We start from the raw sequence: 24,300 nt of genomic DNA, 5'->3' as shown, positions 1-24,300 counted from the left end.
TCTTGAGTAGCCCTCAAATTATTGCCTAATTTTCCCAGCTTTTTCAATCCCATGAGCTCTAAGAATAGGATCATGGTGGTCCGAACCCAAGATGTCAGTTCAAACCCTCCTGCTTATTCTTTAGAGACCTCTTCAAACCTCTCTACCCTGCTGTCTGTCCCTAGACCTGTATGGGTTGACACTCTACGAATTACAAAGCATTTTCACAAGATTATCTATTTTGGTCCTTTTTACAAATAGGAACTTGATGGTCAGGGTTGTTGGTGGCATGAGAAGACTCAGCCTCCAGCCTGTTTTCCCCTGACAAGCTCCATGCTTCTCCTCTCGGGCTCTGCTTCCCAGAACTGGACTCTGATCCTACACGGCAGAGACAACCCTCCTTGGAGCCCCTGGTGATGCTGCTGGCTGGCAAGCACACCAGATAGACAGGACTGATCTCCTTTGGTTTATCTCCTCCTCCCATCTGAATGCCCAGCGCAGGGCTGGAGGGTCAAAGGCACTGGAAAAACTGCTTGTAGAATTAAAGCAAATGGTGTTTAGTTTTCTTCTCCCCATTGTATTCGTCACTGAATTCCTTCTAATCCCCCTTTACTACTAATAATAATTATTATTTTCCTTAGACCACCAGTGTTCATTGAGGATATAATATGTGTTAATTTGTCCAGTTTTTGCTAATTAATCTGTCACTTACTCTCATAACCTCCCAGCAAAGTGATTCTTAATACCCCATTTTGTAGATGAGGAAACTGAAGTTTAGAGAGAAGACGTAGCTTGCCCCCAAATCCCAGTGTCAGAAGGTCGTACTGCCTGCTTTGCACACGGTGCGTCTGATCCAAAGCCGGTGCCCTCAGGTCTCATGCTAGACGCTGCCTCGGCCCCCCGCCCCCTCCCCCAAGTAGAGGCCACCATGCCTGCTCCAGGTTCATTTCTCAGCAGCAGCATCTACCTTTGTGAAGTACCTGTTCGTATCTGAAAGCATACTAGATTCTGTTCAAATAGAATACAACTTAGAATTTAAAAATTTCAGGAACAGTGACCATTTCTACCCTGCTTGGTTTTGCTTGTGCCGTTTCCTGTCTCCTGCCCTCCTTCATGGGCTTGCTTATTCCTCAAAGTCCAGGGCCCTCCCTGCCTGTCCCCCGTGCACTGACTCACCCCATCACACTCTTCTTGGGCCTCTGCTTTGCTTGCGTCTCTTTGAATGCAGTGAATTAGTGTCTCACATCTCTGTCTTCGTACGTGGGTTGTGAGAGCCCTGGTTTTTTTCATGTGTATATACTTGCTTAGGGCAGTGTTAGTATGTAATAAGAACTTCTTAAATGTTTACATGGTTTAATCTACTTGGTGCACATTTAAAATGTTCTTGGAGTAGTGTATATAATAAACAGAATTATCAACAAATGTGGGTATACAGAGTGCTTTACTTTTGTCCTTAAATTCAGTGTATACTTAACCCCCTTTTTTTCTTTAACATCTTTATTGGAGTGTAATTGCTTTACAATGGTGTGTTAGTTTCTGCTTTATAACAAAGTGAATGAGCTATACGTATACATATATCCCCATATCCCCTCCCTCTTGCGTCTCCCTCCCACCCTCCCTATCCCACCCCTCTAGGTGGTCACAAAGCGCCGAGCTGATCTCCCTGTGCTATGCGGCTGCTTCCCACTAGCTATCTATTTTACATTTGGCATCCTTTTTTTGGTTAATAATTCCAAGTACCCAAATCAGACATTCTCAGACAGCAATTTTTAAAAATCTTCATGTTCTGGCTATGTAGTGGGAGTTCACTGATATTATTGCAATTTTCAAAATGTGACATTAGAGCGATGGGAATGGACTATATGTGCACTTCTCTTCTGCCTTTCTCTCTCTGACCCCGTATCTCAGTCCCGAAAACCGTTTTATTTTTATCTGGGACTATCTTATTCTTTTATTAGATTATTTTATTCTTCAGATCTAACTACTGAAATAACTAGTATATATCAATAATTTCAAAAAAACACTTACTTTGCAAAATAGTAGTTGCTAAAAAATGATATAATGAAAGCTAGTTGGATTTAATCTGTTGGTTTGTTTGTGGTCAATGGATTCTTGTTTCACCATATGAAACAGTATTTCATGGTGTCACAAGTTACTAGTTCTCATGGAAATCAGTAAGGAGTATGTGGGGCAGAAGTAGCCACTGAGTTCGAAATTGGATATGAACTTGCAATTTGAAAAATCAAATTGGAGATGTAGGAAGTTTTATTTACTTTTTTTCTTTTGTGCTGCAGTTTAATCTTAAAGATATTGGTGAAATGTATAAAACACGTATTGGAATGACAACAGCGGAAAGGGTCCCAGGTAGTATCTGGAAGAAATTAGGCTTGAAAATATAGACACATGTGAGCTGTTGTGTCTACCTGTTGATTCCTGGATAGCTGAGAATGAAAATGGTGCAATACATGGAAGGAAATGCCCATTGTGAGAACTAACAAAGCACCCTTGCCAGGTATAGAATTTCATTTCCTTTGTGATGTGTATTAAAAATTTAAATAATTGAGATTAGTTGGGACACAGGTCAGCAATCTTCTTCTGTAGCTGGCCAAACACTAAATATTATGCTTTGGGGGCCATGAAGTCTCTCAAAACTATTCAACTTTGCCAGTTAGTGAGACACTGCTATAGATAATACATAAACTAATGGAATGGCTGTGTTCCAATAAAACTTTATTTGTGGACACTGAATTTGGAATTTTATATAATACTATTTGTCAAGGAATAGTATTTTGCTTTTGATTTTTTTGTTTTATTGTTTTTTTGACCATTAAGGAACAGTAACAAGCACTTTTAGCTCCTGGATTATGTGGACACAGGTGCTGGCAGATTTGGCCCAGAGGCCGTAGTTTGCTTCTGCCTGACTTAGAGCATTAGGGCTTTGGGATTGACACTTGTCTGGCTGCTCAGAAGGGAAAATGTCCACAGAAAGAGGTATGCATGTCGTCAGCTCATCTTTCTGTGAACTCTTTTGCTAGCCATTTAAATGTGACTTTCTTTTTGGCTATAGCATGTTACCAAATGTTAGCAATCATGAACTTAGAAGCACCTGAATTCATTTACTAAGTTTTTGTTTTTATTTTTGCCCAAAAGTGAACTCATACATGGCCTTACTTTTCTCTCTATGCATTTCCTGTGTCTCTGATAACCACCCTGTTACTGCTGCCACCACTGTAGTAAAATTGTTCTCTCAATGGATACCGATGGCCTCTTTGTTTAAATGCCCCTGTGTGTACGTGTTTGCGTGCATGCACACGTTTCCTCTGTGTCCCAGACCCCTCGTGTGAAGAGGCAGAGATTTCTGGAGCCTCTGGAAGCAGACGCACTGGGTGAGTCTGGGCGTGGCCATGTGTTTATAGCGTCGTCACCCTGGGCAACCTTCTTAGCCTCCCTTGGCCAACATTGCCTTATCTATAAAACGGGGATAAAGATAGTGTCTGTGTCATAGGCTTGCTTTGAGTCTGAGCTAATGCACTTAGTCTTTAGGATAATGTACTTCGGGTACTTAGCTCCTGGCACATCGTAATCAACGCGATAAACACTCGCTATTACCGTCACTACCATTAAATCTCTCTCCAGCCCTGACTTCCATCATGTGATACCACCCTAGCTCTGTTTCCTCTGATCTTTTTCTGTTTTTATCACCGGCCCCACCTGGTCCTTGTCCCTTGAACACGCAGATTGAGCTGCTGTGTTCCTCCGTGCCTGCTGAGCCTCTCCCCAGCTTCTGAGGGGTTCACTCTGCATAGAGGAGAGCCAACTTCCACCCTCAGCTCTGTCCTCTCTCCTACCCAGAGCCCCAGCATCCCATTAAGTGACTCAGTGTCTCGTCATTTTTAATACCCACTCATGGTCTGTTCATTCAACCATTCCACACGCAAAGGTAAGCCCACGTACCAACAGTTATTAGGTGCCTAGTGTGTGCCAGGAGTAGTGAGCACCGTGCAGACAGGGCTCCTGATCCCACATTTGCTCAGTTTTCACGGCTCTCGTTAGCATCTTCAGTCTAACGACCCCCCTCCTCTCCCCTCCCATCAGTTGCTTGTTTTCTGCTTCCCTCGGAAGGCTTGGCTCCGAGGATCACGGGTGCTTGGAAGCCATCACTTTCCCCTCCGCCTCAACCTGTTTCCTCTACATGTATGTGGGGAGTCTACCCTCCCCATGGGCTTCCTGTGAAGTAGCTGCATCTCCCGCAGGACCTCTACGTGTTAGCATGACGCATGGGCCGTGTGCCATAGAAATACTTGGTTAATTCAGATATGGTGAGAAAGATTTAGGGTAAGGCCAGGTTAATGAATGGAGAAATGTTTTATAATAGTAATTCTTTTTTTCTTTTTTTTTTTTTGCGGTACGCGGGCCTCTCACTGTTGTGGCCTCTCCCGTTGCAGAGCACAGGCTCTGGACGCGCAGGCTCAGCGGTCATGGCTCACGGGCCCAGCCGCTCCGCGGCATGTGGGATCTTCCCAGACCGGGGCACGAACTCGTGTCCCCTGCATCGGCAGGCGGACTCTCAACCACTGTGCCACCAGGGAAGCCCAATAGTAATTCTTTTTGTGTATATTTTGACAGTTTGCAAAAGTGCTTTTTCATATAAAATCTCATTCAATACATACAGCTCCAGATCCTAATGGCTTTAGTTGTTCGCAGTCATGTGAGGATAGCATTGGTGTCCAGGGATGTCCAGAAGTCTGAAGTGGAAATGACAGAAGGCTCCTAAGAAATGTAGACTCCTGGTGTTCACCCTTCATCATCCTAGGACCTATCTAAACTATTCACCCAGTTGCTAACATTCGTCAAGAATCCATTCTGCTCTTTAAAAGCGATGTATAGAAGAATTTTGAAATCCATAGTACCAATAAGAAGGAGAAGAAATCTTATTGGTTTGTTTTATTTGTTATTTCTCAATCTGCAGTGCTTTAAAAGGCTGCATTATTTTAAAATGAACTTTATTTAAACTCTATTAGGCAACCATTTTGAATTTTTTCCAGTTGCGTCCTAGTTGACATATTTGCACAATTTTTACATGTAGAAAAATGTGGAAGGCAGTTGTATGGGTTTTTAAAAAATCCAGGATACAAAAGAAACGTCATTGTGCTTTACATGAACTATTGATTTGGGGTTCATTTAACTTGAGCAGCAATAAAGGCTCGGCAGGCCTCCCCTGCATCTTTCTGTTCATCCTTTCCCCAGACTAGTTAACGAAACTTCTCCATTAGTATTTCCCATTTACAGCGGTCATTTCTTAGCTGAAACACACCAACCATTTCTTAAGACATTTTCTCCTACAAAATAATACAAGGTAATACATGATACCTCGCTCTAATCTCAGCCAGACTTCTCATTTTTCTCCGGTTCTGACAAACAGTCCAGGTTCCCCTTTCCCAGACTGAGTATTTGTTCATTTAGGAGAAAATCATTAAAATAAGAAAGTGAGAAAATAATGACACCTCAATGTTGAGGCATTAAGTAGGGATCAAAATGTCCTGGTGAGCACGGAGCAGTCTGGGGTGCTGTCTCCCCTTTGGAAAATCATGTTGGTGCCACGGAGAGGTTCATTTGCTCTTCCTGTGACATCACGGGAAGCCACAGCAGATCCAAACCACTGAATCGCTGTTTCTCCGGTTTGGATTTGGAAGGAGGAGTAAGGAGGGGTTGACCTTCAATATTTTAAAATTGTTCGTCTGTCAAAACATTTTGAAGCTGGCTTCGGGAAGAACACAAAGGGGGATGTGGAGGAATTTTTGTTTTAATTAAGCTATTAACACGTCGGGTTGCTAGGCTGCATAGAGTCCTAGGGACCCACTGGAGGTTAATATACATATTTTTAATTTGGTAGCACAAAATAGTGCTTTCCCTTGCATTTGGCCCTTACACTCCGAGCCAATTAATATTGTGACTTTGCCTCATCTTTTCAAAAGATTGCTGGAATGTTTTCAAAAAGAAAAGGATTCTGAGACGATTAGACTCTAAATCATCACCCTTTGGGGGCCTGAGCTAGGTTGCTGATGGGATCAGTGATCTCCTCCTGGACATGAGCCCTGGCGAGTGGAACTCCTTCACACATGCGGCTTCCACACCTTCCTGCTAGGTGTTCCCGTCTGTGGTTCGTGGGGAAAGGCCCTGGGAGCTGCTGTTGGCCCTCAGTTGGCTGTCCTGCAGGATCTGTGGTCAGTGGCCTGGCAGGGATGCCCGGAGCTGATAAGGTTGCCGGCTCAGCTCTCAGCAGCCTGCTCACGTTCTGGCTCCGGGTTTTCTCCACACGAGATGGATGGTAACGGCAGATGAGCTTTGGGGCCACATCTGGGGCCGAAGAAATGGTTGATGCTAGGTTTTGGCAAGTGCACACGAGGTGTGCTTAGTGGTTTCCTTCAAATCAAGAAATAACTGTGAGAGAATGTAAGAAAGTACCACCGTAATAATGTGTCTGCTTCAAAATATTTGTGTTTATCAGACTTTAAGTAGTGAGAAAGTGTCTTTCCAAAATGCTTACTGACAACCTAGAGCCAGTTTTAGATGAGAACGGCTGAGCTAAGATAAGTTTAAAAAATAAGCAAGCTTTCCTTAATGCTTTAGCCTTTATCCCAATACCCGTATTCAAGGGGGAAATGTGGGCTTCAGAGAGAGACAGATCCTTTCATTAGGGAGACAGCTGCAGCTCAGAGAAGCAGAGTGTGGCCTCAAATCCTGGTCTCAATCTGGGGCAGATGACACAGGTTTTCTGAGTGTCAGTTACTTTGTCTGTGAAGTGGGGCTGATACCTATACTAGAGTGATCTCTGTGACATTGGCCATCCCACCCAGGGCACATTTGCGAGAGAAGAAGGGCTCCGTTAATCATTGCGCCCAGACAACAGATGTCAGTTGGGACCATTGCAGACAAACCGGGGAGTGGTCACTGCGTGGGGCTTCCCTCAGGAGGAGTGAGAGAGTGTGACCGCAGTGCTGTCACCTGGGTGGCACTCAGCACTAAATTGATCCCTTGGTCCTCTGCCTGAGACTTGTCTCTCTGTCCTGCTTCCTTCCTACTGCTTGGCTGGTGTCATGATGGGAGGACAAACACAAAGAACAGCTCGGGTAGAGGGCAGGCCCTTCTCAGCCCCACAGCCAGAGGGGCCCTCGGAGAATGTCAATCAGATTCTGGCACTCTTTTGCTTACTACGTCCCAAAGGTTTCCCAACTTGCTAAGAGTAAAAGCCCAAGTCATCACCACCTCATACCAGTCCTTCCCTGGCTCCCCCAGATCCAGCCTCAGCGCTTCCCGATGTCGCCAGGCCTCAGCCCTTCTGCTACATCCGCTGTCCCCTGCCTCCCCGGCCTCTGCACGGACAGTTCCTTCACCCTCCATCAGGTCTTTGGTCCAGGGGCCTTCTCAGTTAGAAAATCCATCCCTCCCTTACCCTGGCATTTCTTTTCTTTTTTCAGCAGTAAGATAAAAAATTTCAACCATGGGGATTCAGCCCCGAACCGCCAACATATATGGTCTCGGACCACAAACCTTCAGGGCAGATGGAGGTGTCTGCACGTGCTTGATGCTGAATCTCATTTACCATCTGTGTCTGAGCTCTGATTCTTTTGGGCAGTTTGTATCAACACGATCACGCCATGATGAGTGCTGAGAAAGCTTAATTCTTGGTGACCTGCAAGAAAGCCCTGCAACAGTCCATTAGTTATATCCAATTAGAGATTCAGCCGAGGGCTTCCTCTTAGTGACGCTGAGTTGTGCTGCCTGCGTAGGCTTCCTGGTGCCGGGGGTTACACTCCCCAGGCGGTGCCAGCAGGCTCAGGGCTCACCGGGCCCTCCCCCCGCACCCCTCCCCCTGCCCCTGTGCAGAGGGGCGGGCCCCACAAGATCCTGCAAGGGCAATGTTACGCAGTGTTACCTGGGAATATTTGAGCATTGTGGCTGAAAAGACGGTACTGGGGAAGTTCCCCAAACATAAACAACTACATCTCTTTTTCCGGATTGAGAACGTGTTCAGACAAAAACCCCCAAAGCTGACATTTGCTAAACACATTGTGTGCACTTTGACAGGAAGATGAGGACTCACCTGTAAGGTTCATGGCTCTTTAGCCTTTTCCTTAGGCTCTGGGATTTCTTGTTTATGTCAGCCAAGGTTGGTAGGGCCTGAAATGTGTCAAGAGTTTGTCTCCCAGGATGGAGGAAAGGGCACTGAGAGGTCATGTCCCCAGGTCACCTGCCGGCTGGAGAGATTTAGGAGACGGGCTGGCCCAGAGATTCTTTGGTACCCCATCTCTAAATTGGGGAGCTAAGTATTTAGAAGGGCCTGGGTGGAGAATCTTTCAGTTAGGGCCCTACTTAGGATTTAAGGTCCCATGAGTTTCATTGGAGTATCACTGAGTTTGCCCCCAACTCAGGGCGTGTGTGTGTGTGTGTGTGTGTGTGTGTCTGCCCACAGACATTTGCACAGAGGCACGTCTCTCTAGGGGAGGTCCCATAGGTCATTTCCCAATGAAAATTTGAACAGTATACCCCCAGTGGAGAAGGGAAATCTGCAACCTTAAGGACACAGCAGGAAGAATGATACATTTATGTGACTCTATCATTTATTTGATAAACGGAGAATTTTGTTGCAGCAGATTGAGAACTCTTGGAGTTTTAGACCAACAGGGAATGAATTACACCAATGGGCCATCTGCATAAAGAAGATGAGGAGGCCTTTGCCATGCGCTCGCTTGGCAGTAGCGTGGGGGGTTTGACAATGCTAGTTCTCTGCCCCCCTTTGTTCCTCAGTCACTGGGGGGTGCGGGTGCTCCTTGGAGAGGGTCAGAGTCTGGGAAACCAAACCCTGTTGTCCACTCCTACTGGCACATATAGATGTAAGATTAGGAGGCAAAGCCAAAGAGCCCAAAGCCAGGTGGACCCTGAAATAAACTGGGAATAAGAGCAAAGTTGGGTGCAAAAGGAGCCTGGGAAAGTAGGCTCTGTTTAAGGCACAGATCTGCGTGAAGAGCAGCCACAGCACTTTCTAGATGATTCACACTTGAGCAGTGCTTTGGGCAACCAGCAGGAGCAGGGCACAACACTTACTGATGGATGGGTGGATGGATGGATGGGTGGATGGATGGATGGGTGGATGGATGGGTGGATGGATGGGTGGATGGATGGATGGATGGATGGATGGATGGGTGGATGGATGGATGGGTGGATGGATGGATGAATGGGTGGATGGATGGATGGATGGATAGGTGGATGGATGGATGAATGGGTGGATGGATGGATTACTAGGCGTTCATTTATTCAGTAGTATTCAGTATTTACATGTGCCGGGAGCGAGGGGTTCAAAACTAAGGAAGACGTGAGCCCTGCACTTATGACACATATGGTTTAGGGGAGGGAGTTCAAGAGGCCCTGGACACGGATAACTCACTTGTGCAGGAGGATGGCCCACGTGAGGTGGACAGTGTTTTGGCTGATAGACAGTCTATGAACGCATCCACTGTTTGACATCTCATCAATAATTTCAGGTGATTTTCATAACAGAATTACTAGATATTCTTTCATTATTTATTCAAAATCATCCTAAAGTGAGAAGCTCGCTTCTCTTTAGGGCATTTCTCTTGAAATAGCTGCCTAGATCTGGAGGAGTATTTCCTGGTTCAACTAATTTTTTATGACACTCTGATACCGTAAATGGCAGATCGTGGAGTAAGGCAGCCGCCTGCTTCTTTCCGTATTTACTTCTGGGGCTGACTTTATTTGGCCATCGGTACTTCTTTAGAGTTGCTCAATCTTGACATCTTGGATGGGTTAGAGGTGGTCCTTTCCTCCTGAAACATACAATGGCCCTTAATGATCCTGAATGAGCCTGATGGCAAAGGACTCAATTCAGTTCCACAAATAAACTCCTGGTGTCTAGATGTTTAAAACTCTCCATTCCAGATAGATTTGTGAAGAGGCTGCCCCTCATCACCACATAGCTGATACCTTGGGTGATCAAGGGATCACCACCAAGGGAATGAAAAACTTCTTGGCGTGATAGGATATTAAGAGGTGCTCCTTCAAATGGAATTGAGATTAAAATCACAAAACATCACCAAATATATTATATTTTATATATATATATAAAATATAGTATAAATATATTTATATATATAATATATTATATGTAATATATAATATATTTATATATTATATATAAAAATAATATATTTAATAAACAGTTAATTGGATTCAATGTCTTTATATGCTCATTCAAAAATCAGGCAGATATCACGTCTGAGACAGTATTTCTAGATATCATCCTGGCTATTACTATATCTGCATTGTTTTTACCATCATGTGATGGGTTTGAGTCTTCACAATCATAACTTTGAGGACTGCAAAAGCATAATCTTTTTTGTTCTCTATAACTGATTGAAATCACACCCCTCATGAGGAAACTTTTTAAGGTGATGGAAATGTTCTCTGTCTTGATTATGGTGACAATTAAAGGACTTGTGCATAGTTGTCAAAACTCATCAAACCATATACCTTAAAAGAGTGAATTTTACTACATGTGAATAATATTTCTTGACTTACAAATATTCCAAGCCCCTCTTTCCATGGATGATGGCAATCTTAATCCTTTTAATTCAAAATAAACAGTAAATTCCAACATAGAGCTTAGTTTCTCTTGGGTGAAAACTGGTCAGTTTAGGATTCTTCTCTTTCTGCTCCCTCTCTTACTCCAAGTGGACATGTCAGTTCCTGGAACTCACCCTCAGATGTGGCGAGGACCCCTGTGTGAGCACCACCCTGTGTTCTTGGCCATCCCTGAGGTGTCTCTTTCTACTTCTCTTTGGGTCATGCTTCCTCCCTCTTAACTTGTGCTGAAGGGAACGTGTCCCATCGTGCCTTTGGTTTCCCACTTGTAAACATCCAGTGAAGAATCATATTATAGCTTTCTCCCCAGCCATGTGACATTTTTAATATATCCTTGTGACTGAAGAATTATATATGGCCCCATGAAGAGCAAATATATATAATGTAAATATAAATATAGATAGATAGATGGATTTTTTACTCTTTGTATGCAGTAAGCAGAAGCAGAAGAATCCAAGATTCCTTGTAAGGAAAATCATGAGGATACTATTTATGGCGATATTAAGGCTTGGAGTTGAGGCTGTTAAGTCATCAGGGTGAGCTGTGACAGGGCGAGAGAGAGGCATGGACATATATACACTAACAAACGTAAGGTAGATAGCTAGTGGGAAGCAGCCACATAGCACAGGGAGATCAGCTCGGTGCTTTGTGACCGCCTGGAGGGGTGGGATAGGGAGGGTGGGAGAGAGGGAGACGCAAGAGGGAGGGGATATGGGAACATATGTATATGTATAACTGATTCACTTTGTTATAAAGCAGAAACTAACACACCATTGTAATGCAATTATACCCCAATAAAGATGTTAAAAACAAAAAAAACCAAAACGCTTGGCACAGACTCTGCCCTCAAATGATGTTTGGAAAAAAAAAAAAAACTGGGGGGGAAATTTGAAAGATTTTTGTGTCCCTCATGAGATGGTGTTAAATCTTATTATGTAGGCCAAAGGTTTATAAAGCCCAAAGAATGCTGAGCTTTGCAATGATACATATACTGTGCATTCCTTGAGAGATGGGGACATTGTCGAAATGACGATAAATACGGTAAATATAAGGACGAGAGTGTTCAAGATGGTGACATCACAAACACAAGTGAAAGAATGCCCCCCAAACAGTGAAAACAAACAGCTATTAAAGGAAGTGGATGACAATTGGGGCGAATAGAAGACAAGAATTTTCTTCTGTGCTGATGGCGGATGGGAAAGGCTTTCCGAACAGATGAATCTACTGACTAATTGTCGGAAAGAAAAAGTCAACATCAGCTACGGTGAAAAGAACTTTTAAAAAATATTGGCAGAAACGCCCAACATATACGGATAACCTAAATCAGCAAGTTAACTTTTTCAAATACTTTTAGCTAAGGGGGTGATAGATACAACTACTTAAAATAACTACTTAAAATCCAGTGCTTCAAGAATGGTATTTGTAGTCAGAAATACCTGCCTTTGAATATGTTCAGGTAAAATGGTCTCTTCCATTCTGTATAACATTGACACCTGGAGACCCATCCTTATAGTTTTCAAGTATTCGAGCTAATTGCAGGTTCTCTTCTAACTCACATTTTGGCCTTATCACTGGGATCCCTCAGGAGTTCACCCTTGTGTGTGGGGTGTCCCTCTCCTAAAGATAATTTGCCAACCTCTACATTTTTACAACAGAATGCGTGTCGTTAAGCTAGAACGTACAACCCTGCCATTAAACCAACAACATCGAGCCCTGACTTTCATGCCCAAGGACAGACACTGAACAAAGGATTCCTGACCTTTACTTGCTGTTTTAGCACATGGTATTTTAAGGTGTGTCTAAGCAACGTGGTAACTTTAAAAGTTCCCTTTGCATTGTTGGATAAGGAAGAATTTTATATTGCCTTACGGATCATGAAAAAGTCTGGAGTTTTTAGAATCTATTGTGATGCATTTAGCATTTTTAAAAAGAATCTACATGCTTTCATTGCAGAAGCAAATGCTTCGTGAATCGTGTTATCTAATACTGGTAAAGGAGAATTACTGTTACAGATTCCAGCAAAACATGTGTTTCTCGTAGCGGGATCATATGTTTTCTTTCAACTTAACAATATAAACTATGTGACTCTTCTTGATGTAATTTGAGAATAAAATTTAGTGCTCATCTATGATAATCACTTTGTTCTAAAATTTCTAGTACATTTATTTCTCTTCCTTTGAATTTAGACGATAAGTTTTGTTTTTTTTCGGTGCGTGTATATTAAATTTAATTTATAGCAGCTTCTGGAAGCACAGAGTTGAGAAGTATTGAAGGTGTGTGCAGGTAGCAGTCAAGGTACAGGATGTGGTCATTGCCCTGTACAATGATTGAGGGACGGCTGTGTTGTTTGTGCTGCAAATATATGTCTCAGTTCTAAATAATTTTTGATATGCATGTTTTAAACCTTTAACTATTCATTTTTGTCATATGTATTTTAATTTTTTAAAGGTCTTTATTATTTTTAAAAATTTTTACTGAGGTATAGTTGATTTACAATGTTGTGTTAGTTTCAGGTGTACAGCAAAGTGAATCAGTTATACATATATGTATATCCACTCTTTTTAAGATTCTTTTCCCATATAGTTTATTACAGAGTACTGAGTTCCCTGTGCTATACAGTAGGTCTTCATTAGTTATCTATTTTATATATAATATCTTTATTTTTTTTAAGTTGTAAACAAGTTCACTCTTTGCCTTAAATGAAAATATTCTGGGTAAACAGAAACAGTGTTTCTCTAGAAAGACTTCTGTTCATGCTCGTCCACACACTTGTCTTATGAAGAATTCTACCATGAGTTTTAGCTTTATTCAGTTCATGCAGCTACACAGGTTGTAAGACCAGATCATCTTAATAGGTAGTTTTTTAAGGTTTCTGTGATTGTCCTAAATTCATCAGTGTTCTAATTTTCTGTTTAAGCTCAGCTGGGTTTCACTCTGGGGCATTTTAGAATATGTAAGACAGCACAAAGAAACTGATTTATCTTCTCTGCTTACACCATTTCCCAGTATACCACGTTTGTCTTTTTAAAGGTCAGGTGTGATGGAAACAGACAATGTTTCTCGCTTACTTTGTTTTCTTACTTGTTGGATTTTCATGTCTGAGTTCTTTGGAAAATGTTAATGTGAATTTCTATAAATGCAGCTGTTCAATTGCACTGAGGATGATTTAGAAAGAGTTCTAGGATCCTGGAATAAAAGGTACTCATTGTATCCAAGATATTATCCATATTAGTAGTATCAGCAAGAGAAATCTCTTTCCTAAATTAGTGACTTCTACCAGTGTCTCAGAAGTTGCTTTAATTCTAAGGTCAAATATAGTGGATCATAATTTGCTGGTACCTCACTGAGCTCTTTTTTAAAAACCATATTTAAATTTGCATCTCTCTAGGATCTTTGTATTTTTTCCCTCTCAAGGCTATTAAAAATCTCCGTTATTGGAATAGTGATCTCCATGAAGTAGCAGCATGAGTGACCAGCTGTGATTAGAACAGCCAAACTTCAGGGGAAGAAATTGCCACTTTTATCTAATTAAGAGAGAGAAGAGTTTTTTTTTTAAATACAATTTCTCATAATAACTGTGAAAGTGTAGTGGTTAATGAAAGTGCGTAATTGCTAACAATAATTATTTTGAAACAGTAGTTCTGGGAATAGCTGAGAGTCTGTATGAATGGGTTAAACATGAAATAGTCAAGAGTGTGTTTGAATAGGGGTGCACATAAGAAAAAGGGCCAAGGCCAAGTACCATGGAAAAACTCACATCAACTAGGTTAAAGAATGGTCTGATTCCCTTCCAGGGTATCTAACTACATTCAAAGAGAAAATAAATATGAGAAAGATAATACCAGATTTCTGACATTTCAGTGGTGGTTTATGATATCTACGTGTACACTGGCAGGAGGCCAGGTGCCGAGTCAGAGTCTAACATGTTTATCAACCTCATCGGCACCAGAGGAGATTCAGGGAATCGAAGCCTTCATCAATCCAAAAAATAACAAAGTCAAGTTTTGGCTTGGACAGGTAATAAAAAGATCCTTCTAAATTCGTGCCCACAAGTTTTCCTCTAATTTCTCTAACCAAAAAGACACTCCAACAGAAAATTCCTGAGATGCTCATATGATACCAGCTAGGAAGTACAGTAGGTGTGGTCATTTCTTGGTATGCATCTTGTCCTCAAGTTGAGTTGAAGTGGGACTTAGCCAAGAACAATGCCACCATGAGTAAGTCCCAGTTTCCTCTTCTGTTAAAAACAAGTACCCTCACCCCCCACCAAAAAAAGAAAAAAAACCCAAGATTCTACCTCCAGATAGGACGAACAGTATAGCTTGTAACAAAATGACCATCCTGCTGACAACTAGAAACGTGTGTCTTTTTTAATTGGCTTTGAAGGCACTGGAGAGCTGCCAAGGCAGTTAGGGCTTGAGGGTCCACGATCTTCGATAGGAAGGAAGTTCAGAGGAGAACCTGATACTCAGCAGAGCTTTCTGTTCCGTTGTTCGTTAAGTGGAAGCTTAGATCAGAAAGTGGCGTCAGAGAGCCTGAGATGCTGTGCAGAGACTTAGGAGGCTCCTGGGGCAGGGATGCAGCCCAGCAGTGAAGACAGACCCTCATGAAGCCCCACCGGAAAAAGGGACCTTTGTGTGGGTTCTCCCCGGGGCGGGTCCTGCAGGTCATTAAAGGGGGAAGTGACCCCAGGAAGCAGCCGTGAAGGAAGGTGGAAGAGAGAAAGAGAGAGGCAGAGCCGATCTGAATATGTATCCCAGAGGTCACTGCTGTAGGCAGCAGGCACTGGGTCCCTGTGACCTCAGCTGGCAGCCTGGGAACCCACAGCCCTGGTGCCAAAGCAGCGTTAGGGGAGGGAGCTCAGGTCCTCGGGCCACGCGGACAACTCTACCCCTGCCACCACGCTCGCTCCACCCATGAGCCCATTTCACACAGGAACTTCGGGGCCACAGCAAGGCTCTATGTGGAAAACTACAGAATGTTATTGGAAAAATGGAAAAAGACACAAATTAATAGAGATATAGGGACTTCCCTGGCGGTCCGGTGGTTAAGAATCCAATGCATGGGACGCAGGTTTGATCCCTGGTCGGGGAGCTAAGATCCCACATGCCGCGGGGCAATGAAGCCCACGCGCCGCAGCTACTGAGCTCACATGCTCTGGAGCCCATGCGCCACCACTAGAGAAGCCCAGGCACTGCAACTAAAAAAAAAAAAAAGATATACTATGTTCCTGGATTGGAGGACTCAATATTATAAAATTCTCACTTCTCTCCTAATTGATCTGCAGTTTCCATGCAATATCAATCAAAATTCCAGAAGTATTTTTTAATGGAAATTGACACTGTCATTCTAAAATATATGTGGAAATGCAAAGAGTCAAACACACCCCAGATAATCTTGAAGATGATTAATCTTGAGAAAAACAAAACCGGAGAACTCACACTGTCACATATCAAGATTTAAAGTTAATGCAATTAAAACAGCATTAATTGGTACAAGACAAATAGAGCAGAGAAACAGGCAAAAGCCAGAAGAATAGCTACGTATCCTTATGTCCAGCATCAAGGAAACAATAGTCTTTTAATGAATTCAGAGAGTAAACTGGGTATCATTATAGAAAAAAAAAATCATGAGCCCTATTTTATATTAAACCTAAAAACCAATTCCACACAAATTTAGGTCTAAGTGTGAAAGATAAAACAATAAAATATCTAGAACATAGGAGAAAATCTTCATGACCCTGCGAATAGATTAGGATTTAAATTTTTAAAAATTGGGCTAAAGTATACATAACATGAATTTTACCATTTTAACCATAATTAACTGTACAATTTAGTGACATTAAGTACATTCACACTGTTGTGCAACCGTCACCACCATCCATCTCCAGAACTCCTTCCTCTTGCAAAACTGAAACTCTGGAGCCATTAAGTAATGATGCCCGTTCTCTCTCTGTTCCCTAACCCCAGACCTTTAAAGACAAAACAGAGAAAGCACTACAAATAAAGGGGGAAATGTAAATTACACCATTTTAATATTCAAGACTTTTGTTCCTCAAGACGCCATTAAGACAAGTCAGAAAGTGTGACAAGGTATTGTAAAATAAATACAGGCTAAGGACTTGTTTCCAGACCATATATAGAATGCCCTCAAATCAACAAGAAAAAGAGAACCCAGTTTAAAAGATAAGCATGACACTTGAATATGTCCTTTGTAAAAGGGGTTGTCCAACTAGCCAGCAAATGTGAAAAATATATCCAACTTTGTTAGTAACCATGGAAATACACTGGAAACCACAATGAAGTGTCTGTGCACTATCAGACAGCTTAAACTTAGGAAGAATCACAGCATCAAGTATTGACGAGCCTCTGGAGCACCTAGGCCTCTCACAGAGACACGGAGCCCACAGAGCATGCGTCAGCATCAGCATTTTGGAAAACTGAGACCATCTACCAAAGCTCTGTAACCCAGCAGTTCCCCAACAGAAACGTACGCACGTGCGCGTGAAAAGACATGTACAAGAGCCTTCTGAGCAGGGGGTTATTTGTAATACCCTAAACCTAGAAACTATTGTCCACAAGTAATATAGATAAATAATTTGGAATCATCTTCAGCAATGAAAATGAACAAAATGCCGTTAAACAAAACAATATGGATGAATTTCCCAAAGGTTGAGTGAGACAAGCCGAGCAGAAAGTGAACACACTGTGTGCTTCTGCTTGTGGTCCCAGACCTCGCAAAACTGATTAGAAGCATAAAAAGTCAGGTTGCTGGTTCCACTTGGGGAGCTAATGACTGGATGGGCCATCGTGGGGGTGAGTCCTGGGTGAGGCTGACGCTTTATTATCTGCGTGGACGTGTGTGCGTTGAGTGTGTTGTGCACTTAGAATGTGTGCACTTTATATCTAGTTAACAAATTGTCTGTTTAAAAACTTTATATGTGTACATACATACACATATTTCAGTACATAGTTCATTTGGAACTGAAAGCCACCGAGAGGCAAACAGCAGTGGTGGAAAAGCAGACCGCTGGGGTCTGAGTCCTGGTTCGGTCAGCTACTAGATGGTGTCCTTGGGTGAGGAATTTAATTCTGTGTGTCTCACTCCCTTCAACTGTAAAATGAGAAAATAAGTAGTGCTTACCTCATGGCTTATTCTAAGAATTAAATGAATTACTATATAAAAAACCCTTAGAAGGGTTTGTACCTTGTAAGGGCTGTAAGAACCATTATTACCACTAGCAGTAGTAGACAAAATAAACGCTATGATTAAAATTTATAAATCTTTTTCTGGCATACCATATGATTGAGGAAGGCAAGAATTACATGTTACATGCTTGTGCATGTCCCACAAGGCATAGGATAGGACGTTGAACGTAAAATAGTAAGTGGGTAATTTTTATGGTAATAGTAATAATATAGTAGTAATATATAGCAATATAGTAATGTACTAATATAATACTAATAGCAATGCTATTTTTTTCTAGAGAAAGAAATGTCCTAATGGTCACTGAGTTCATTTTTTATCATACACGTTGATATTTTTTAATATCGAGGCAGTGTCTCTTGGAAAATTGAAGAAAGTTCTGATTAGTCATGATGTGACAGGTCCAGGTAAGATTTTCTTAGTAAGAAGTTTGTTCTTCAGATTAATTAAAAGTAACATAAAAGGTGGATGAAAGGAAAGATGAATGTATAACTCATGGAAAATTGAGATGAGAAAATAATTTTAAGAAATTATGGCTAGATGAAGTTTTGTTGGATTAGACTTATTACATGACTTTAAAAGCTCACTGCTATGTTATTATGAAGACATTTCCTAGGAATACAGAAGCTTTATTGTGTGTGTGTGTGTGTGTGTGTGTGTGTCTGTGTGTGTGTGTGTGTGTGTTTAAAATCTCCAGACCCACTAGGCAGTTTTCAAAATTGCATCTATCATGTTTCCCTGCAGGTGCGTTTCCCCTGGCTCCTGTCCTTCACGCCCTGCAACAAACTAGAAACTTAGGAATCATCCTTGATTATCCCATTCTCTCCCTGTCTTCTACCTGTTCCACAACTGTTAGCTAGGTCTTGTCAACTCTACCTCATTAATATCTTCTTTATCTTTATTAATATCGTCTTTATCTCCCTTAGAGCTATTGAATTCAAACTTAAATTTATTTGACTCTGGAATCTGCATTATTTATTGCTAAAATGCAACTACATATTTTAACTCATATCATGGTACCTAAACCGTTTATTACATTTATTTCCAGACGCCTTTTCTCCTTCTACTAGATTTTGAATGTTTTGAGGTCTGGTATTATATGGTATTCATCTCTGTTCTCCCAGTGCCTAATTTAGTGCTTAATAGTGTAGAAATTTAATGAATGACAATGTATTGAATGAATGGATTTAAATCAGTGAAATGATTTTGAGTAAAGCTCTTCAAAAGGAATGAGGAGAGCTTAAAATGACTTTTGCAAGAAAGAAGTGTGTGTATTTTGGGCCAAACCGAGGAGAAAGGAAGAAGAAAAGGGAAGGTCAAGTGTATAGAAAGAAAACAGACACGTGATAAAGGAGATGAAGATCACATGAAGGAAATTATTAGAAAGAAGCAGAAATAAGGAATTGAATAGAGGGAAGAAAGACACGCTTTGCCGCCCCCCATACATGGCATCCCCGCAGAGAGGCGTGGCCTCTGCCTGATCTCCACGAGGGATGGAAACTTGCACCATTTCCTGTTTTTATCCTAAGTCCCCCGACAAACAAGGTCTGGATTTGCAGAGCAGCTGTAGATGGGTCGGAACAGGGCCGTTAGCAGAAATCCCTGGCTTAACCAGGCTCTAGGTTTAAAAAATTATTTTGAGACTCCTCTTGGTGATGAGGGAAGCCAACAGTGTTGGAAGATCTAACCCCAAAGACTGCAGGAGGTACCGTGGAGTTGCTGTGAGAACAGGACCTTTTCTGGATGAGAGGAAGAAGAGGAAAGTTACACGAAGGGGCGGGGTTTTGAAGGGTCAGGTGTTATTACCACGGTTGGTTGATACAAAGAATAAAAATGGCCAAGGGAAAATTAAAGGAACATTGTGATTTGAAATATATTTAAGAAGCTAAATTACTCATATAGAAAAAAGCTTTAGATGGAGGAACCAACAAACTTCTAAATATTGATTTTCTTTCCAGTGGAACACTGATTAAAAACCTGTGCAGGTATGGAAAGACTTCAGCTAAACTCTCAGGACCCTTTTTTAACTTCCCATTTTAAAAGGAGAAGCTGCTAACAACGTTATTCTTTTAGCTCGGATACAGTTGTATCTGTGGGTATCTCACCTCAAATAGAATAAATAGAAAACTTCAGTAAAGAGCCCTATGTTTACAGTATACTTTGTAAACCGTCAGAATAGGAATTATTTGGGTACCTTACAACAAACAAACTAGACTCCTGGGCCCACCGCAGAGATTCTGATTTAGTAGGGACTGAGTCATCAGAAATAAGCTTTTTTTTTTTCTTTTTGCAAGCATCTTAGGGGATTCTGAGTCACACGGTCTCAGACCATTGGTTCAAAAAGCTCTGCTTTCTGATGTAAGAGTTCTTTGCTGAGCTCCTACTTTGTTGCCGGAACTTGTCAGAGGCTGGGCATTCAAATATGGACAGGGTGCAGGTGGTCTCTGCCCTCACCGTCCGGGCTGGGTCGGGGCAGACACATAAGAAATAAGCAGGTAAAGTATAGCACCTCGTCTGAAAGTGACCCTTAGAGTGGCCAGGGGACCTGCCTTGTCCAGAAGAACGCAAAGATTCCCGGGAAAAGATGAAAAATGACAGGTAGGCCAGGAGTGAGGGCTGGCTTTGGTGAGACACTTGAGGATTTTTATGGGCTCTTCTGACTGATGGGGTCAGGTGAGGAAAGCTGAAAGCAATTACTATAACATGATTTTAAAATTCTTTGACTAAACTTTCCTTCCTACATTCTGCACACTCTTTTCACTAAAAGAAAAAAAATTACCATGATAGAATATCTAGGCTATGTGCTTCTTTCTTTTCCTTTTCAAAATCTGTATTATATATAAAGTCTGAGATAAACCATCACCCAATCTGAGCCTAGAACATTGCTGTACCTGTACTCACCTCTCCTGTTCTGTCCCCCAAAGCCGTCATCCTAAATTTTCTTTTATCATTTCTTGATTTTTTTAATCGTTGCTTAAAAAAAAAAGTCTTTACTAATTATGTAGGTATCCCTAAAAATAATTTTGATAGTTTTTGTGCTTTGTAAAAATTGTGAATTGTGAGAAATTCTTGTACATAATTAATGTATCCATCTCTTGTTAATGGATAATTGTGCTGTCTCCAGTTGAACTGTTACATACACACTGGAGTGAATATTCTCATATGTGTCCCCAACTGCATAGAAGCCAGAGTTCCCTAGGGAGGAGGTTCCCAAACGGGGGTGATGTGGCATCCCCCAGGGACACTTGGCAATGTCTGAAGGTTGTTTTTTGTTGTCACACTGGGGACGGAGTGCTATCAGCATCTGGTGGGCAGAGGCCTGGGAAGCTGCTAGACATCCTACAGTGCACAGGACGGTCCCACAGCCAAGAATTATCAGGCCCCAAATGTCAGTGGTGCTGAGGCTGAGAAGCCCTGCTCTAGGGTAAATCCATAGACGCCAACCGCAGGATCAAAGCGTAGGACCCTGTTCAGCTTTATAGGATAACCTGGCATTTTCAAGAGGGATTGTACTGTTTTACTGTTACCTAGCGTGTGTATGGATTTGTATGACATCGTATTCTCATAAACACCTAGTACACTTAATTTCCGCCTTTATTAGATGGTCTAAGATGGTATCGCGTCGTGGTCTCCCTTCGCATTGCCCTGATTTCTAAGAAGAGTGAGCATTCTTTCGTTTTTTTTTGTCTGTTGAATGTCGTCTTCGGTGGAAATGCATGTTCTTGTCTATAAGATTTAGGGTAAAGGCAAAGGTCCTCTGAGAAAAAGTACTCAAAAAGTGGTTTTAAAAAGATAGAAGTTTATTTCACACTCAGGTAACAGTCCCAGCGTGAGCAGTTGTGAGGACTCTGCTTCCCTGCCAGGCCTCAGGGGCCAGGGTCCCCTCAGCTTGTTAGTGTACCACCAGCTCCGCGTCAGTCTCCTCTGAGTGGTCAGAGCTGGTCACGGCACGTGGGAAAGAGCGCAAGTCCCCGGCAACAGTGTCTTTTAGGCAAGTGAAGTGGCAACTGCCCACACTACTCCTGGTCACATGTCATTACTGAGAAACTAGTCATCCTGTTATCGATAACTGCAGAGACTCCTGGGAAATGTGGGCTGGAGCCTTGCAGGGGTTGAAGAAGGAGTGGCGGCACAGCGAGCAGTTACCCCTGCAGTGTCTTGTCTGGTTGGTGGTATATTTGGATGAACTGAAATTCTTAATTTTAATGGGGTTGAATTTAACAATATGGTATTTTTTCTAATGATCAGCACATTTCATATCTTAAGGAAGTCCTTTCTCTACCCCTAAGATATTCCATATAGATAGATACATAGATAGATAGATGGATGTAGATATGGGTAGATAGATATTCATATAAGTATGTATGTTCATACGTACATTTATATATATATATATATATATATATATATATATATATATATATAAAGCCTCGTCTCTCTAAGATTTAGATATCTACTCCAACTGTAGTTGATTTCCGTGTCTGACAGGAGGCTAGAATCCACTTTCCCTCTTTTCCGTGTGTATAGCCACTGGTACCCACTGCTTATCACAGGTTCCATCTTTTCCTGAGGGCTCGACAAAGTCTGCCCACCTCCATCACATACAGGCAGTCTTTACTTTGCACGGCTTCTGTCTGCACTAATTCCAGTTACAATGATTTAGTTAAATAATGGAAATCCCCCGACAACATGCTTCAAACTTCAGTTACCACGGTTTGATCATGGTAACTGCATAAAGTCCAAATTTTACTGCTAGCTCTTCAGCCCACGAATCACCACCTAAGTCCCAGATGCACGTCCTGAGCAGCGACCAATCACTGCGTTTCTCTCAGGGTCTGACAGTGACGCGTCACTGCCCGTCTGTCACACGGTTCATGCACAGACAGCGAAGCACGTAGTTGTAGTTGTAGCTGTATTGACTCCTTGTCTCCCAGTGACAGACTCAACTGACACTTCACAAAAATGTGTAATTCAAAGACGAAAGCACATCAAAGAAAGGGATAATGCTGGAAGTGAAGCTCAAATCAGACATAAATGGAGTTACAGAAGCAACATCCGACTGTGGGAATGTTGACGCTGTCACTATTTGTGAGACTTTAGATAATAGCCAGCAGAATTTAGTGAAAGGAACTTGTGACCGTAAATGAGGAAAGTGGTTGTGACAGAAGGATGAACACGTCCCAGAGAAGGTGATGTTGGTAAAAAACGTCACATTAAAGGAACTCTTGGCGATATTTTATGGGATGAAATCACAGAGGATAAAATGAAGCTGAGGGAACCTCAGAAAGCAGGTGGCCAATTTGCTAAAGCAGAAAACTGATGCCTACTCTTTACGGTGAGCTGTATGCTGAGAAGGCAAGCACCAAATTCCTCTTGATAAGGTTTGTTTGTTTAAACAAAGACGTACACCTTTTAATTCTCAATGTTTCTAATGTGTTAAACTACACTGTATTAAATTACAGTGTTCTAAATATGGTGCTGAGTTTTTTCATCTTATACATTTATAACTAACAGTAAGAGCCTTTGATGTCTTCTGATATCACGCATGGTCTCAGCATGTGGTCTTTTCATGGTTCTGCCCTGTTGCTCAGAGCAGCTTGTGTAAACGTGTAGGTCAATTCCAAGTCCTTTTTTCTATTCCATCAGTCAGTTTATCTATGCCAGCACCAATTCTGTGTTGTCTTACTTAGTATAGATTTATAATACATTTTGATACCTGGTAGGATGACTCTCCTACCTTACTGTAGTCCCGGAGTGCCTGAGACAGTCTTGGGCTGTGCTCATCCACGTACATCTTACCATGCACTTGTCAACTTTCTTGTAAAACCCTATGGTGAATTTGATGTAATTACATTGACGTTTTGGACGTGACATCTCTAATTTCTTTATACTCATGAATATATATATCTCTATTTGTTTATGTCTTCTTTACTGTCACTCCTGAAATTTAGGTAATCTTTCTACAAACTATACTACATCTGTCTTTAGATTTACCCTACATTCTGTTTTCTTTGCGGTACGCGGGCCTCTCACTGCTGTGGCCTCTCCCGTTGCGGAGCACAGGCTCCGGACGCGCAGGCTCAGCGGCCATGGCTCACGGGCCCAGCCACTCCGCAGCATGTGGGATCTTCCCGGACCGGGGCACGAACCCGTGTCCCCTGCATCGGCAGGTGGACTCTCAACCACTGCGCCAGCAGGGAAGCCCTACCCTACGTTCTTAAGTTTTTATTACGCTTCTTGCCTGTTCCTTTCTGGTCAATAGAAATGTCATGGGTTTTTATATATTTATTGTATATCTAACCATTTTCCTCATCTCTATTGATTCCACTATTTTCTGTAACTTCGTGGGGTTTTAAATTTAGAAAGTCACATTATCCATGAATAACGACTGTTCTGTTTCTTCTTTTCCAACAAATTACTTTTCATTCTCCTTTCTTCCTTCTTTCCTTCCTTTTT

General features: G+C 42.0%; 1 pseudogene across 1 annotated transcript in view; it reads left to right on the top strand.

Annotated features, from left to right (window-relative positions):
• The window catches only part of LOC309835284 (lipoxygenase homology domain-containing protein 1-like), a 93,659-nt pseudogene extending 70,668 nt beyond the window's left edge, over window positions 1-22,991 (top strand). The window contains exons 7-10 of the transcript in view: window positions 2,274-2,491; window positions 14,500-14,655; window positions 18,172-18,251; window positions 22,822-22,991. The product of the transcript in view is annotated as a lipoxygenase homology domain-containing protein 1-like (transcript). The remainder of the gene's footprint in view (window positions 1-2,273; window positions 2,492-14,499; window positions 14,656-18,171; window positions 18,252-22,821) is intronic.
• The last annotated feature ends 1,309 nt before the right edge of the window (window positions 22,992-24,300 follow it).

This window comes from Grampus griseus (assembly GCF_964374135.1).
Source record: "Grampus griseus genome assembly, chromosome: 17".
In the NCBI taxonomy this organism is placed as follows: Eukaryota; Metazoa; Chordata; class Mammalia; order Artiodactyla; family Delphinidae; genus Grampus; species Grampus griseus.
This window is presented reverse-complemented; position numbering and strand designations above follow the sequence as displayed.